This window comes from Lepisosteus platostomus, chromosome 22 (assembly GCF_059453375.1).
Source record: "Lepisosteus platostomus isolate fLepPlt1 chromosome 22, fLepPlt1.hap1, whole genome shotgun sequence".
Classification (NCBI taxonomy): domain Eukaryota; kingdom Metazoa; phylum Chordata; class Actinopteri; order Semionotiformes; family Lepisosteidae; genus Lepisosteus; species Lepisosteus platostomus.
In genome coordinates, this window is record NC_142632.1 from 324,368 (window position 1) to 335,402 (window position 11,035).

At 46.4% G+C, this 11,035-nt stretch overlaps 3 non-coding genes across 3 annotated transcripts; 2 read left to right on the plus strand and 1 right to left on the minus strand.

Annotated features, from left to right (window-relative positions):
* The first annotated feature begins 6,463 nt into the window (after positions 1-6,463).
* trnav-aac (transfer RNA valine (anticodon AAC)) lies at positions 6,464-6,536 on the plus strand. Its single transcript has one exon. It is a non-coding gene; the product is annotated as a tRNA-Val (tRNA).
* A 574-nt stretch (positions 6,537-7,110) lies between these two features.
* trnah-gug (transfer RNA histidin (anticodon GUG)) lies at positions 7,111-7,182 on the minus strand. Its single transcript has one exon. It is a non-coding gene; the product is annotated as a tRNA-His (tRNA).
* A 722-nt stretch (positions 7,183-7,904) lies between these two features.
* Positions 7,905-7,977, plus strand: trnav-cac (transfer RNA valine (anticodon CAC)). The gene has a single exon. It is a non-coding gene; the product is annotated as a tRNA-Val (tRNA).
* Positions 7,978-11,035: the final 3,058 nt, after the last annotated feature.

Genomic DNA, 11,035 nt, shown 5'->3' on the forward strand with positions numbered 1-11,035 from the left:
GTAGAAGCCTGTCACCACCCCAAAAGAGGAAGAATCTAAACACGAAGCCTCTTTGTATACAAACTGGCTGAATGAAACTGATAATGAGGGGGATATGAGTAATTTGTGGTATAAATTTATAAATCATACTGTAAAGTTAAAGAAATTTAATGCATCTTGTTATATATGTGTTTTAATGCCTCATTCTATAGCCTCACCCATGCAACTTTTTATGAAATGTACTCTTTTATTAATATCACGTTAGAAGGCTTAGACGCTATCAAACAAGAATTAAGGGGAGTTAGATTAATGGCACTTCAGAACAGGTTCGTGCTGGACCTTCAAAATGCAGCATCTGGAGGAGTCTATGCTTTAGTAGGAGACTCCTGTTGTACATATATTCCAGCTAATGACTATGATTACGGAAATCTTACGCTCGCTATTCAGCATTTGAAAGAACTAAAAGACAAGGTGAATAAAGAGAGAGGCATAAAAGATACACCGGCTTTTCTCTCCTGGTTAGAATCACTGTTTGGGCCAGGGGGAATGTTTTTCTTTTAAGTTACTAACACCGATTATAGGGGCTGTGATACTTGTCTTCCTGTTTTTATGTTGCTGTATGACATGTATTATTCCAATGCTTCGAAATATGGAAATATGGTACCTAGGGGGATAAACTGTTCATCCTTCCAGTCTGGAGAATTGGCAGCTGTCTGACGTCAGTAAGTGATCCTTAAAAAATTAATAGTTCCATGACAGTGTGCATCACCAGAAAATCAATTTCAATGCATTAAAACTCTTGTTATCCTTCTGATCATTGAAGTGTCATTGCCCCAGCACTGTATACTCTTACTTTTGACGCCTGTCTGAAGTTGGATCCATTTCTAAGAATGGTGACTCACATATCCTCATGCTCAACTTTGGCTCAACCACACAAACTATGAAGTTAATCATCTGCTTTTGCTCCAAGATTTATGTTACTAGGCTCTCTCCTGGGGATCCTCGTGTTCAAATATTGCCCTTATTGTGGATGATCCATGACAGAATTCAGGGAATTCAGAATTCTGATACCTCAGCTCAGATTCTGACTGGGCAGACTGTCATTGCCTGGTGTGAATGTGTGCATATCTGTTTTTGTGCATGTTCTGTGGCCTGTTGTACAGTACATCACAAATGAAAGGGAAATGGAAAACTAAAATAAGACTCAAGTGTTTTATCTTTCATTAACAGTGTTTCATTAGTATCTGTGCTAGATCCTGTCATCCACTGCTTACCACGACAGGCTCTAGCACAGGATAGCAGCTAATACATTTAACAATCTCACTGCACAATGTTGTATATTCAAGGGCTGATCTTCTGTACTTTTTCTTTCACTTTTCATTTCCTAGAAACTCAGTCCTGCCAGGAATAATCTGAGAACAAAATCAATCTGAGTGAAAATCTAAGCAGAGGAAGATTGTTTTACAGAGTCAACAAGGTCTAATTCAAGGTCATCAGCACTAACAACATTCTCTCTGGAGACAGGCGATAAGAAAATTGAAAGTGTGTATTGTTACACAACAGCAGAGACTATGAGTTATGCTATCATGAGAGTGGTGATGGATTTTTTTCATTGCTTAGTTTTGCAGGTTCTGTACATTTGAACATTCAAAGTGACTAAAGTAAAGGAGTTTTCCCTTTTTACCACATAATTCCCAAAGATCAACACTAATAGAAAGCCTAATTCCAGCCAAGATTCAATTAATGTCTCTCAGGCATCCCAGCAGTGGATTTCATGACTTCAGACAGCCATCTTTATCAGTGGAGAACTCAATGCTCTGAGGTTTACTGGCAGAGTCTCACACTGGGTAATATGTTGGTAAATAATGTCCTATGGAATTCTACTATTGATAAATTCTACTATGGAACTGCGATGTGTCCTGAAAAAATCTTCTATGATAGTGGTACAGTCCATCACACCCCACCTACAGCCTTTAAAAGAGAAAAAAAAAATTCTGATATTATGGTGGAAAAAGAGGGGATTCAGTGGCTGACGAGATTGCTAAACAATATTGCAAAGGAAGAGAGAATTCCAGAAGAATGGACAAAAAGCAGTATGGTTACCATCTACAAGGAGAAAGGAGACCCAATGGAGTGTAAAAACTATAGAGGAATAAAACTTCTGGAACATGGATTGAAAATCCTGGAAAAAATTCTGGACAAGAGACTCAGGAAGATAATCAGGATCCACAACTCACAATTTGGATTCTCAGTGGGGAAAAGCACAACAGATGCCATTTTTGTGATGAGACAGTTACGGGAGAAGACACTAGAGAAAGGGAAAAAGCTGTATGTGGCCTTTCTGGACTTGGAGAAGGCATATGACCGTGTGCCCAGAGAGGTGGTTTATTGGTGCTTGAGGAAGAAAGGAGTACCAGAAAGCATGGTGAAGTTAGTTCAAGCAACCTATAGAGATGCAACTACGAAGATGATAACACAACAGGGAGAGACAAAAGAGTTTGAAATCACAGTTGGAGTACACCAAGGATCAGCACTAAGTCCTTTCCTTTTCATAAACATTATTGACACACTGACAGAGGAGGTAAGAACAGAAGTGCCTTGGGAACTCATCTTTGCTGATGATGTGGCACTGATGGCAGACTCAGAAGTAGAACTACAGGAGAAAGTGTTCAAATGGCAGAGGAGTCTGGAAAAAGGTGGACTGAAAATGAATGCAGAAAAATCTGAAATAATGGTAATGGAGAGAAGAGGAGATACTATGACCAATGTTGAGGAGACAAATGGAGGAAAACTGAAACAAGTTGATGACTTTAAATACCTTGGATCAAAACTGGTAAAGGGAGGAGAAACACTGGAGGCAGTAAAACAAAGAGTGAAAGCTGGATGGAACAAGTGGAGAGAGATAACTGGAATAATCTGTGACAGGAAAATTCCCAGAAAGTTAAAGTGCAAAATGTACAAGACTGTGATTAGACCTGTACTACTATATGGAGCTGAATGCTTGGCAGTTGGAAAGAGGGAAGAGAACTTGATGAGAAGAACTGAAATGAGGATGTTGAGATGGATTCTGCAGATTTCAATGAAGGATAAGATCAGAAATGAAGAAATCCGTAGACGATGTAGGGTGGTGAATGTGGTTGAGAAGATGCGAGAGGCGAGGTTACGGTGGTATGGACATATCATGAGGAGGGACGTTGAGGAAGTAACAAAGAGCGTAATGGAATTTGAGGTGGAAGGTAACAGAGGAAGAGGCAGGCCTAGAAAGAGATGGATAGATTGTGTGAGAAAAGATATGGAGGTATGTGAAGTGAGTGAGGAAGATGTGCTCGACAGAGACAAATGGAGAAGAGCAACCAAAGCAGCTGACCCCAGGACAGTCTGGGACTAAGGCTGTGAAAAAGAAGAAGAAGAAGAAGAAGAAGATGGTGGAAAAAGAGCCCTGGAATCTTTGTAGAAGGACAAAAGACGGAAAGAACGGGCAGTGTAACCATGGCGAAGAGACGGGAAATATTGGAGAGAGCTTTTTTCATACACTTTTTATGACTGTTTTTGTGGCTGTTTTTCCAGCCCAACAATGATCAACAAATATGGGCAGGCGTCCTGTTCCAAATCCAATCTACCTTTCTTCCAAGCATACAGGAATGTCAGTGAATTAAATATTGACATATGAAAATACCCAAAAATATGCAATCACACATATGCAGTTTGAGCAAACATAAGACAATACCCAAGTACCACAAACTACCAGGCATCATTAGCAGTTCAGGTGGGGAGCTGTGTCAGCATGCGTAGGCTGCAAAGGAACAAGTAATAGGTCTATTCCATGCTTAAAAGAGAAGAAAGAAAACACAACATTTCAGCCGTGGAGCCCTCACACCTGAAGAAGGCTCCACGGCCGAAACGTTGTGTTTTCTTTCTTCTCTTTTCATCTAGTGTCATTAGCCAGTTCCTGTCAAAATAAAATAGAAATGGATAACATTCTAGAGAGAGTTTGAAATACCAAGGTACAATTTAAACCATATTTCTTCCACTACAACCACAATATTTTGGAGAGATCGCTGAGCCTAACTGTTCTGGCATGTCCGTTAGCCTCCATCCTGCTTCAGCAATGAATGCAACGGGGCACATTCTGAGGGAGATGCGGTCAATCGGGTTGCAGGAAAACCACGCTATGCTTTTTTTTGAGATCCTGAAAAGGACAGAGGGGCCATGTATATGTGTGCAGCTGGATATGTAATTGCAGGTAGCGTAGCAAATTCTGCTGAAGCCCCACTGCCTGGTGTGGACGGTAGCTGTGCATGTTGCAGCAGAATTGTGCATGTGAGATCAAGGGGGCATGTCATGTGTTTGAGCACTTCACTCCCTTCCGGAAGCACGTGATTCCCTGAGTCCAAAAAATTTGTAAGTTCTTTGGATGACCTGTGGACCGATCTTTCACGATGAAGAATTCCTTAAGAAGAATAGATCTCGGCCCACCATCCCAATGCCTCCATCTCAAAACAGCAACCTCCCACTGCCCTTAGTCTGCAAGGCAGTCCTTTCAAGTGCGATGATGACGCCGGGACCTTCGTTGCCTATTGTACGAGCTGAACTTTTGTGCTCATCAATTCAACGCTCTTTCCATCAACTCATCTTGTCTTTTGACGCTTCGTGTTTTGTGCTCCTTTGACTATCGGCATATCGGGTGACTGCAAACACTGAAGTTCTTGCTTACGGAGTGTGGAACAGTGTTTTCAAGTGATCGCTGTTCTGTCATGTTGACGCCGAATGAATCTTTCTTTGGCAACATGGGCAGGCTGACAGCAGTGCGAGCTAAAGTAATGGCAAATTTCTTGACTTATTTCTGAATGTGAATGTTCTTTAGAAAAGGGATGCGGCGTTGCTTCTCCCCCGTGTAAAGGTCACGCATTCCAGACGTGGTTATGAGCGAACAGTTGCCGCAAGTGTTTGAAAAGAGCAAGAGAGGAAGCAGCCCTGCCCCGTGTGAGGATCAAACTCAGGACCTTCAGACGATGAGACTGACGCGCTACCAACTACGCCTACGAGGCCAGCTGCAGTACACAGCCGGAAAGTTTGCCTCATATGGATTTCAGTCGCCCGTTCCCTAATCTTTAGACGCCCTCTGCTGGATGTTGCATTTGCCTTTTGATCTCACCGATACTTTTTTGGTCTGTTTCTGTTGCGAGTCCGTTTTTCAGATCTCACCTAGCACAAGTCTCTCTGGCTGAAGTGGCCTCTCTGCTTCAGCATCGTGCCCTCACTCAGCCATTAAAAACGTCACTCGGACTTCTGACATGCTGACATGAAATGTCAAGAGAGAGTGGCGGAGACGCTTAAGGCAGAGAGAAGATGAAGAGGGGGCGTGGCTGCGAAATGATTGACAGCTGCATGACGCTCTCCATAGAAGGCGTGACCACAGGCTGAAGGACACCTTTCGGCACATCAAGCTCTAAGCACACACCTGGAGGACGTGGGAAATGATCCCGCTACCTCTCGCGTGCAAAGCGAGCGCTGTACCATGCAAGCTAACCCCCCTCACTGGGGCTCATGCCTCAGTGTCGCCTAGTGCCGCTTGTTCCCCTCTTACCGGGTGCAGTTCACTGCCCTTCGTCTGCAAGGCAGTCGTGTAATTGCGGCTTTCTTGACTTATTGATGAAGGTCTGACTGGACGAGCGAATGATGCCTCTCCCCCGTCCTCAAGCTCGTTGACAGAATAAAATGGCAAGTGCCGCCGTGGCTCATTGGTTTAGGGATATGATTCTCGCTTAGGGTGTGGGAGGTCCTGGTTTCAACTCGCGGATGAGCCCTTGTGTGCTCTTTTTGTCCTCGTCCACAAGACTGGGAACTGATATCCACATCACCTTGCAGCATCTGCTTATGGCAAACGATGGAATGTGACTAATGACTGAACGAGCCTGGTGAATACTCATCACGTGGCACAATGAGAGCGTGCAGTCAGCTGTCCAAGGCAGCAACCTCATTGCTCGTTCAAAAGAACACGTACTGAAAACTCATCACCACTATGTCGTAAATGAGCACCGCGATCGCTTGTTGTCAGGCGTCCTTACTTGGGAAATGCAGAAGCAAAAACTGCCCTCTCTCAGCCACCGAAACGTGTGCGGCTCGCCTTGCACTCTCTGCGCCTCGCATATTTATGGAGCTGTCTGCTCTTCTTTCTGTTGAAGTACGCAAGTTACGGGGCGTACTGCACACTATGATGTGCTCAATGACAGCTTTCAAGATTTGAAAACTATGAGCTTGATGGCTCAAGTCGAACGAATGTGGTTGTTATGCAATTGATGATCAAACAAACGTATTCTAACGATTCGTGAGAGTATGTTCTAAAGGTCCCTGGCTCGATCCCGGGTTTCGGCATTTTGTTTCATCGAGCCCTTTGTTCCTCTCTCCAGCGCCCCCTGCCTAAAGTGACGCTTCCCTTTCTCAGCCCGAAACGCAAGTGAGACACCAGCAGCGGTCCCTGCAGGTTTCTGTAGTGTAGCGGCTATCACGTTCGCCTAACACGCGAAAGGTCCCCGGTTCGAGACCGGGCGGAAACAGCCTTGTTTTGCACGCTCCTGTACTTCACAGAGGTATTGAGCGACCGGTCATTTGTTCCCAATGTATTTCCGCTGCCTTCATGCACTCTTGTACCAAACGCACGTTCCTTCTGTATGCGGAGCCGATCATTTGCAATTGGGCTGTGCCGACAGATCAGGACGAGCTCTGTCGGCTCAAAAGCAGCGCAGGACCTGCAAGAACAACAGAAAGATTAGCATCCAGCGGGGGCTTCTTAGTGAGCCCAAGATCTAATCAAGAATCGGCTCCAGCAACAGGGCTGGGCGCATTGTTCCATTCTCCGACCACTCTCGGTGTAAACAAGTCCCTCCTGGTCTCTGCTTGAATTGCACTTTCCTGCGTTTGCTTTGGTGTAACTGGCTTCCCCTGCATGGGCGAATGTGAAGAATATCCTTAGTAAGTCATTGAAGAAACCCGAGAAGAGGTCGGAGTGGTCTCTGTCGTTCATCAACGATCCAGTCAGGCAGTACTCCTCTGTAAAGCACCGTTCGTTCACATCAATTGGCTTTTTTTTGCCTTCATTCGTGCAAGTAGTAAAAGCAGACGCCCCTATTCTGCCGTGACCCGGATTCGAACCGGGGTTGTTGCGGCCACAACGCAAAGTACTGACCACTATACGATCACGGCGAGTTACCGATACACACGTGGCAGGGCGGAAAAGGCTGTGCTCTCTTCGTGTGACATAATTCGGGAAAGTCCTGACGTTGCATTTCAACTGAGCCCCAGTATACATCGACCCTTCGACACTCTGAGTGACAACTCTCTTGTGTTTTCTCATATTTATGTAGTTTGCTTGCATGATGCCCTGAACAGTAGGGTTGTGCACTCCCATATGGTCTAGCGGTTAGGATTCCTGGTTTTCACCCAGGCGGCCCGGGTTCGACTCCTGGTATGGTAACGTGTCAATTTTGCCTCCTGCTTTCCAAAAGATCAGCACTGTGTATGAAGGAGCCGCATTAAAACTACTCAACGTGCAAAACGTGCGAGAAGAGGGGGCGCTTGTTTCCAGCCGAAACTTCTCGCGTGTGAGACGAGCTGACCATCGCTGCAGGAGGTGGGAGGGTCACTCTGGTAGACAGGGCTGACCTTCGGCAATAGGATTTATACTCTCCAAGATGATATTTGCACTTTCTGGAGAGGCGATTTTCTCCACTTCAGTAGCCCGATTTCGTCGATTGCGTGGAGAGGGCTGTAGAATGTGACGCCGCCTTTCCTGCTCCGTCCATGACAGGCGTTCTGGTCTCTGGAGAGAGAGCACGGTCCATCAGCGCACTCCAATAAAGGCAGTGGAAGCAGCTGAATCGCATTAGCGAAGCTCAGCGCTGGGCCGCTGGGCACATCTTACCACAGTTTCCGTAGTGTAGTGGTTATCACGTTCGCCTCACACGCGAAAGGTCCCCGGTTCGAATCCGGGCGGAAACAGACCAGACTTCTTCTGTCGCCACGCACAAAAGGGGATTGGGGATTCGCCTAGCGCTGTGATCGAACAGACCCACTCACCTCTTAGTGTGGCAGGATCTGCACAGTGCATGTCGCAGCGCATCCTGCTTTAACTTCAATGCGCGTCCTGATGTACCCCGGTCTCCCGCGTGACAGGTCCTATACTAACGAGGAAGACATCGCTCTCTCCGACCCCCGGCATTGCGTCCTGACCCACCGTGCTGGAAGCCGACGCGTGCTGTGATTCCTTTACGGACCAGAAATGACAACCGAGGAGCCGAGAGATCATTTCAGCATTTCGCGTCTGAACGGAAAACACAAACGACCAACTCGGAATGACTTGCCTTTGACGCTTATCAAAGCGTTCTTTGTGCATCGAACAGACCCACTCACCTCTTAGTGTGGCGGGATCTGCACAGTGCATGTCGCAGCGCTCCCTGCTTTCACTTCAATGTGCTTCCTGATGTCGAGTCGTGTGCCGTGCGGAGGCTCTGAAAGCGAGAGCAATGAAAAGGTGCACGACGCTGTGAAAGAAAACAGAGAAGTGAAAGGCAGTTCTTTCTCTAAGGAGGTAAAAGAAAAGCTACTCCCCGTCGGAGAAATCGAACCCCGGTCTCCTGCATGACAGGCGGGGATACTTGCCACTATACTAACGAGGAAGACAGCGCACGCTCCGACCCCCGGCATCGTGTCCCGACCCAGCGTGCTGGAAGGCGACGCGTGCTGTGATTCCATTACGGAGCAGAAATGACAACCGAGGAGCCGAGAGATCATTTCAGCTTTTCGCGTCTGAACGGAAAACACAAACGACCAACTCGGAATGACTTGCCTTTGACGCTTTTCAAAGCGTTCTTTGTGCACGACGACTGCGCCGCCTAGCAGATACAAATGGGTTGTACAACTTTGAAGTAGCAAATGGAAGAGGGCTAAGCCCCCTCTCTTTTAGCCCAGGTTCGATCTGTCTCCCAGACTCACCAGGCGCACGCACACACACACACCCGTGCCGTTGAAGTGCTCTGCTTCATTTCTAAGGGCAACTCAACATTCACTCCTACCCCGAGTGCAGAAAAGACAGCGTCTGCAGCAACAGCAGCTCAGGTCTCTGCCCATCTCCTCTTTTCTGCGGCTCCTGCGGAGTGGAGTCCTGCCTGGAGCTGTGTTTGCAGGCGGCGGCTCCCCGCGCCCTGTCTGTGCGTCGTGAAATTAATTAATAACGTTAATAAATTTATAAAGTAAATTTATAAAGTTATAAATTAGAAATTAATAACGATATAATTATATTCATGTACCGCAACACAAGAATAGTACACACTGTACATTGTCTGTCGATAATGTTTCTGTAGTGCTTTTTCAGCATTCAGCATGTGACTGTGCTGTTGGCGCTGTGGGTTAGGTTCCTGACTTCCATGTCACACGGTCTATGATTGAATCCCATAGAACTATGACTTCATTATTTAACAAACATTTCTTTGAAAAAATGAAACGTTTCCCTTGGTCAGAGATTAAAAAAAACCTCACTTTTTTGAGGTTTTACTGTGCAGAGTGAGGTTTTACCTCACTTTTTTTGAGCAGAAGGTTTACTGTGACCTGAGAAGGGCCGGCATCCAATCACGGTGGTACACACACACGCTCTCACTCATATGAGCTACACGGCTACCAAGATGATCTCGGGTGCGCCGAGCTGGTACGGAACATATTGAACTGATCGACGGCGAATTGTCTCTCAGACAGGCTTTTCACCTCTGAGCTCCCTGACTGACAGTGATCAGCTAGGTAGTGAAACAGTCAGCTGCTTCTAAGCCTTAAACAGCTGCATCTCGGCGCTTCCACGGAGAGATGATTTGAAGGCCGAACATCGCCCATTGGGAACACCTTACTATCACTAGTTTAAGAGACTCTTAAGGTCTTGCAGAGGTGCCTGTCTAATAGCATGCGCTTTGCAAGCTATAGGTGTTTAGGCTGAGGCAGAATGCCTGTTAACAAAATGTTTTTCTAAAGGTGTGTCTAAGTGGCTGCAAAAGGACAACACTCCTGGGGCGCCGTGGCTCAGCTCCTGCACTTGATTATAATGCCGTTACATGTCGAAGCAGTAATTTACGTCATCCTACCACTGCAACACGGGGAATAGAGAGAAATGAGCACACGCTACGAATCGTCTCAATCACTCCCTAGAGTCGTAAGGCGCATTGAAGGGTGCACCCACATCATTAATCGTTGCGCCTCTGTGAAAGGAAAGCTCTTGGGCAGTCTTTGAAACAGCTCGGATGAAACACTTGATTGCTTCCATGTGCATCTGGAGCCCACTTCTTATTTTCACTTCACGCCGCCCAAAGCATTTCTAAAACAGGAGATTCGCGTTTGGGAATGCGCCCTGCCCTACAAATAAAACAGGTCTACGGGTCTGAAACCTGCTCCACAGAAAACAGCTCTGTTGCGCTTTTGATCAAAGGGAGATTCACTGTTCTTACTTTTTGATGACATAACACCCAAAGGGGCTTCTTTGGAGCTGGATTCCAACCAGCATCCTTAAGTTTCTTGGCGGTATCCTTTACAGTCCTCTGTTCGGTCGACAAGGGACTGAAGGGGGCAGCTTTCCTCACACATACAGTGCAATGTACTGTAGTGTTCCCCTTCATCGAATTCGCAGTTCTGCATCAGACCTCTAACTCGTTTCCTTAGCTTGGATTTAAGCCACGAAGCAGGCTTCTACTGTATAAACGTCTAGAGGAATCACAAACTATTTGAGAGGCCACCATCCCAGGGGGAACTGACAAAGTCTATCCCTAAACACCTAGCGCAGTCTCTCGAGAGACTGTCAAAAATCGCTTTCTCTGTTTGCGTTGCAAGTAAGTGAAAACGCGGTCTCAAACCAGAGCTACTTGGCAGCAGCGGCACGTAAATACCATTACTGTTACTGCTCGATACCGACGTTAGCCTACTATACCATGTTCAGCCACCGCTAGAAAATGTACAGCTCTAGAACCGGAGCAAACGACAGGATGGCCAATGCCAAACGGGCACACGTGTCAGACATGGAGCG